This window comes from Petaurus breviceps, unplaced genomic scaffold (genome assembly GCF_028583685.1).
Source record: "Petaurus breviceps papuanus isolate PSGF00001 unplaced genomic scaffold, PetGlider_PUasm1.0 90977, whole genome shotgun sequence".
Lineage (NCBI taxonomy): Eukaryota > Metazoa > Chordata > Mammalia > Diprotodontia > Petauridae > Petaurus > Petaurus breviceps.
Window position 1 is genome coordinate 52,519,365 of NW_027187391.1, and position 7,110 is coordinate 52,526,474.

At 35.5% G+C, this 7,110-nt stretch overlaps 1 pseudogene; it reads left to right on the forward strand.

The window, feature by feature from the left end:
- Positions 1 to 4,548: 4,548 nt before the first annotated feature.
- LOC138153323 (peptidyl-prolyl cis-trans isomerase FKBP1A pseudogene) lies at positions 4,549 to 4,875 on the forward strand (annotated as a pseudogene).
- Positions 4,876 to 7,110: the final 2,235 nt, after the last annotated feature.

Consider the following 7,110-nt stretch of genomic DNA (forward strand, 5'->3'; position numbering starts at 1 on the left):
TGTTTAATACATTTATATATATATATATATATTACAAATATATGTATTATATATATATATAATCCTATTATTACTCTTACTTTACATGCAACTGGAAAATAAGATATACAGGCACTGGGGCATAGAGATCTACCATGCCATACTTGAAAGTCAGAGCAGGGTTGGGGAAAGATATGGGAGAGAGCAGATTGGAGGATGGGATATTCAGTGGGATTGCTATTTTAGGGTGGTGGTTAGGTGAAAAATGGGGAGAAAATTTGTAACTCAAAATGTTGTGGAAATGAATTGTGTAAACTAAAAAATTTAAAAAAACAGTGAAGAAAGAAAAAAATAATGATGCTGATAGTTATAATATCACAAGTGTTTTAGCTTACAATTTTTATTTTTTATAATTTACAATTTTTCATTGTATTTATTTTACAGATGAAGAATCTGAGACTTCGGTTGTATTTTGCCTAGAGTAACACAGCTAGTAAGTACTTGATCAATTAATGAAGAAGTTGACATTTTAAACACAACTCATGATAGGATAAATGAGAAACAGTGAAGTTATTCCTACTGAGATGGGAAAAAGCAAAACTTTTTTAAGGACCAGTCATGTAGTTTGAAGTGGAAAATATGAGACTACAGCAGGAGAAAGAGCAATAAAATACAGGATAGTAATTAGCAGAGAACCTTGAAGTTCATATTAAAACTTTAGATTTGATTCATAAAGCAAAGTTTCAGCTGAATATTAAATCCTTCCCTAACAGCAGGCTCAAGGCTTAAAAGGAAAAATCATCAGTGAATCCAAATATGACAGTAATGAGGAAGGGAAGGAGAAAATATTGATGTTCACATGTCACTAATGAACATCATCTCTGTCACTTAACAGGTATATCCTGTAGTTTTTAAGTTCCTTCTTTCAGATGTCACAGCAGGATTGTTATACAAAGTCAAAAGGAGTCCATACCCCATGGCTGAGGTCAGGTTTCAAAATGAATATTTAAGTGGACACTGTGTGCCTATATTAAGAAAAAGTGGAAAGTTTTTTTTTTAAGTTTGTTAATGTACTTATTTCAGTACAATGGTTCCTTTATACTTTGAAAAAAAAAACAATAGTTTCATCATCGTGGCCATTTCTTCTTTAGACACAGATTACAATTCATCCACATTTTTTCATTGCATATGCTTTCTGTTTGTGTTTTTGCATAGATTCTCCATGGAGTATCTAATCAAATAACTGGAAAACTTCCTTTTTATTATTATATTGAGGTTTCTACTTGGCATCTATCTTCCTATTACCTGAATAACCTTCCTCCTTTTCTGGTTACATAGTTATTTTGTGATGTCCATAACAGAACTTCTTACACATAAGTCATCATTAGTTATATGGTACAATGATAAAACAGAAGTCCAAAAGAATGAGCATATAACATGCCACTCCCCTCTATCCAGAAAGGAGCTGAACTCAAAATGGAATATATAATATATAATATATAATATATATATATATATATATATATATATATATATAGAGAGAGAGAGAGAGAGAGAGAGAGAGAGAGAGAGAGAGAGAGGCTATGGCCAATATGGGAATTTGTTTTGCTCAACTAGGCATATATGTATTGAGAGATTTATTTTTTTTTCTCTTTCTTTTTAATTTGACTAGTGGAGAGAAGTGGGAAGTGCAAATTATTAGAAGACTAAAAGGTAGATCAAAAATTATTATGACTAGCAGTATTATCAAAGACATCACATTTTGGGGTGGCCAGGTAGCACAGTGAGTAAGAGCACCAGCCCCAGAGTCGGGATGACCCAGGATCGAATCCAGGCTCAGATACTTAGCACCACACCCAGAAATAACTGGCCATGTAACCTTGAGCAAGTTACTTAATCCCAATTGCTTTAAAAAAATGACATCACATTTGGAGAAACTTTGCCCTCCCCCCAAGAAAACAAGCCCACCAACACATTAATATGATTATCATATTTATTTTATGCTACATATATCTTTATGCATTAAATTATGTTGTATTTCATCGTTAATATTAGTTTGTGTGTCAATAAAATAATAATTTTAGAAGTAACATGCTGAACCTGGATTATCTCTTGGGGTTTACTTATAATTCTTAATTTTACCTTTTTTGTAATAATATTTTTTTGTGGAATCATATGTCATCCTTGATAGTTTCTATTCTTTCTTAATTTTTTTTCCTTGAGAAATTTGGAGTATTAATCTACCATTCATTTTGAAATCATTTTGGCTCCATGAATTTTGTTTTCTCTTTTTTTCTTTTCTCTCAGGATTATATAGTTTCAACTTGAAGAGAACTTTGAGACTTATCAGGTTCAAACACCTTATTTTATAAATAAAGAAATGAAGGCACAGAGAAGTTAAATGACTAGCCTAGGACCTCACATCTAATAAGCATGCTGAAGTAGAATGTAAACTCAGGTCTTCCACACTTCAAAGTTAGTACTATACAGACTTTCCTCTAGATCATCTCCAGATGCTTGGCCCCATGTCATTTTCATTAGTGTCAGAATGACTTTTTTACATGCTATATCAAACAGGGAATGTTGGGATATTGAACTATTGAAGGACTGGGAGAAAGGAAGCACTGAAAATGCATGTAATGTAAACTTATATTCATAAGTAGTAACAGCCATGGGAGGAGTTAATGTGAAGAAAAAGGATGTGTCCTCGTTTCTGAAAATGGCATTTTTAGGTTTCAAAAAATAAGAAGTTTACTATTATGGCTTGAGAGAGGTAAAAGCTAGGCATTAGGTAGATTGAGACCAGCAAAGATAATGTAGTAGAAGATAGAGCAGTCAAGATCTCCCCCACAATTACTTCAAAAAAATCTAGAGAATATTCTAGAATGAGTCCTAATTAGAAAATTTTTGAAAAAGTAATCACAGTGGATCATTTCTTTAGTCCATATTGGGGGGTGTCCATTTCTTTAGTCCATATTGGTAGAGTGAGACAGAGAGAGAGGTATGAAGATGTAGGTTGCCAACATCTAGTAATTAGTAGTCACACAAAACATTCCAACATAGGTACTCAATGAGGTTCTACCAGTAACTATGTATCAGAGCAAGAAGAGAATCCCAATCCTGCACAGTCTGACCTTGTGCAGAGAGAAGGGACAAGAGTTGTCAGTGGGCAACTCTGTTATATACTTCCTCTATACTGAGTAACAGATTCAGTTTAACCTGAGGAGGGAACCTATATCTAGGAGTGGCAGTCTAGGCCAAAGAGGGGTCAATTGAGAAACTAGTATGGAAGTTAGCATCAGATGTATGACTCTGACTCTAAGAATAGAAAAGAACATCAGATGCAAACCTTAGCATTATCTGAAGACTGAATGTAGAACAAGAATCCTTGACAGGGAAGATGGATTCAAGATATGAAAATTGCATTTGCATTTTTATATGACCAACAACGAAATTTATTTTTGCTTTACTCTATGTATTTATTTATTTTGCTTTTTGGAGAGAAATTGGGGTTAAGTGACTTGCCCAGTGACTCTATGACACATCAATAATCAGTCAAAAAGGGGCAGCTAAGGTGGCACAGTGAGTAAAGCGCCCACCCCAGAGTTGGGAGGACCTGAGTTCAATTGTGACCTCAGACACTCAACACCCACACAAAAACACTAGACGTGTAACCTTGGGCAAGTCACTTAACCCCAATTGCCCTCCAAAAGGAAAAAAAAAAAAGATTACATTGACTCTCTTTATGGGGCAGCCAGGTAGCATAGCGAGTAAGAGCACTGGCCCCAGAGTCGGGATGACCTGGGATCGAATCCGGGCTTAGACACTTAGCACCCACGCAGAAACACCTGGCCATGTAACCTTGAGCAAGTTACTTAACCTGTATTGTTAAGAAAAAAAAAGTGGGGGAATCAGGGGTGGCTAGGTGGCACAGTGATTAGAGTACTAGCCCTGGAGTCAGGAGGACCTGAGTTCAAAATGGGCCTCAGACACTTAACACATTTACTAGCCATGTGACCTTGGGCAAGTCACTTAACCCCAACTGCCCTACTAACCCCCTTCCAAAAAGCAAAAAAAAAAAAAAAAAAAAACAATAAAAAAAAAATTAAAAAAATAAAAAAAAAAAAAAAACCAAAAAAACCCCCTTTAAAAAAAAAAAAAAAAAAAAAAAAAGAATCAGTCAAAAAAAAATCAAAAGAATGAAAAAATAGAAGAAAATATAAAATATCTCATTGCTAAAAACAATAGAACTGGAAAAGAAATCCAGGAGAGACAATTTAAAAATTATTGTACTTCCTGAAAGCAATAATCCTAAAAAGAGCATAAAGAGTACCTTTTAAGAAATTATTAAGGAAAACTGCTCTGATATCCTAAATGAGTATATTAAAAAATTTTGAAAAAATCCACGAAATGTCTCTTGAAAGAGACCCCAACTGACTGTCCTTCTGCCCACCAGGAGTCAGGCATGAGGCCGCATCTGCCCTGAGACCTGCCAGGCTCCCTCCTTACCTTGCCTCATGCCTGCACCGCAAGGAGCAGTAACCCCCAAACCACTCAAGGCCTGTTGGGATGGGTGTGTAAGTGGAAACCATCTACCCTGGAAATGAGTGTACCTTCGGCAAGCACAGCCAAACCAGCATGGCGCACTACACAGGGATGCTTGAAAATGGGGAAAAGTTTGATTCCTCCTGTGTCAGAAATAAGCCCTTCAAGTTTGTGATGGGCAAACAAGAGGTGATTCCAGGTTGGCCAGAAGGAGTTGCCCAGATAAGCATGGGCCAGAGAGCAAAAATGACCATCTCTCCAGACTATACTTATGGTTCCACTGGTCACTCAGGCATCATTCCACCAAATGTTACTCTTATCTTTGATGTGGAATTTATAAAATTAGAATGACAATAATGATTTCTTCCCCTAGCTCCTTGTTTCTTGAATTGGACAGATGGAGTCCAGAATCTCAGCTTCAAGAAAAGGAATGCACATGAATTTGTATGGAGATTTTCCCTGATATTCCACCACATTCATTGTATAGACATATACTCCGATTGAATTGTGTTATCACTTAGCTTTGCTTCCAACTCTTCCTCCTCGTATATGTGTTATCTCTAAACTATACACCATAAACCTCAACCTGTGAAGTCATTCATCTTTTTGTTTTTGTTTGTGGGGTATAGATTTAAATTAAGATATTTTGGGTCTAGATTTAAGATTAAGTGTGTGATCAAGCATTAACAGCACACAGATGGGTTCACCTTAGAATAGGAATTATTTGGACAGGGAAAACCTTTGTCCCTTTTATTTTTTTGCATGAAATTTTTCTATTAAGTATTTAATTTTTTTTTTTTTTGCTGCTGCTGTAAATCCATAGGACTTCAAGGATCTATTGAGGGCTGATACATTATCACGTTGAATGATTTCCTTGGAGCATATCAGTCACCCTGTCCAAAATAAAGGTGGGGAAAGAGAAGCTCCTTCAACCACCCAAACCTCCTTCCCCTCCCACTCTTAACCTCTGCCTTTTCAAATCAGATATTTTAAATGCTGTGTTGGACATGCCACTTGGTGTCTTATCTACAGGACAACTCAGGTCAATATAAACCTACTTTGTTGATGCCTGACTTTTCCCTCCATCTTGTGGTTTTCTAATGGATTTGGAGGAAATTTTAAATCTCAAGTAGCCATCAAAGCTCCACAACTACCTAAATTCCAAGAACTTGAATTGATTGTTAAATTGAAGGTGCTGTTTGTAGAAATTTTCAACACAATGAAAGCAAAGTCATTGTCACAGGAAATCATTGTGTATTCTTTAAAAAAAAAACTGATGCTGGTCATCACAATTTCAACATCTCCTGTTTTTGATGCTCAGTTCCCCTACTTCTGATGCCATTCCCTCAATCCCCACCTTCATTCTCTCCCACTCCCCCCACCTCCTTTTGCTGTCCTGTGTAGTGATTTGGTAAGAGAAATAGCCACTAGCCACTCACCCTCCACCACATATGAGTTTCAAGTTTTATTATTGCAATAAAATTCTTTATGCTGGCTTTTCTCAAAAAAAAAAAAAAGAGAGAGAGATCACAAAATGAAAACATAAAGGAGTATTGCAGTGAAATCCCAGAGTTTTCAGGTCAAGGAAGAAATACTGTAGGCAGCCAAAAAGAAATAATTCAAATGTCAATGATTTCATAGTCAGGAATACCTAGAACTAAGTAGCTTCTACATTTAAGGATCAGAGGGCTTGGAATATGATATTCCCTAATGTAAAGGAGCTTAGATAATAACCAAGAATTAACTATCCAGCAAAACTGAACTTAATCTTCCAAGGAAAAGATGGCCATTCAATAAAATAGGGGACTTTCAATCTTTATTGATGAAAACACCAGAACTAAACAGAAAATCTGATCTTCAAAAGCAAGAAACAAGAGAACCATAAAAAAGTTAACAAGAAAGAAAATTTAAAAAAAGTTATACAAGAAGATTAAATTGTTTATTCCCCTAGATGTGAGGATGATGCTTGTAATTCTTGAAAACTGTATCACTATTAGGGTAATGAGGAGTATACATAGAAAGGGTGCGAGTATAAATTGACTTTATGTGGTGATATAAAAAAATTAAGGGATTAAAAAAAAGGATTAGACTGCAAGGAAAAAAGTGGGGAAGGCAGAATAGGGTAAAATATATCACATGAAGAAGAACAAAACATCTATTTCAGTAGAGGGAAGGAAGAAAGGGCATTAGCATAGTTTGGACCTTAATCTCTTGGGATTTGGCTCAAAGAGGGAATAACATACATATTCATTTGGGTACATAAATTTACCTTACCTTAAAGGGAAGTAGGAGGGGAAATGGGAAAGAAATGGGAAAGAAAGGGCCGATTGAAGAAGAAATGGAACATTAAAATTATACTAGTGGGGAAAATCAAACTCCCTTCTCAAAACTGGTAAATCTAATCACAAAAATAAACAAGAAAGAAGTTAAAAACATGAGTAGAATCTTAGAAAAGTTAGATATTTTAGACCTATGGAGAAAATTGAAAGGGGATAGAAATGAATATACCTTTTTCTCAGTGGTACATGGCATCTACACCAAAACTGGCCACGTATTAGGGCATAAAAACAAATTATAGAGACAATC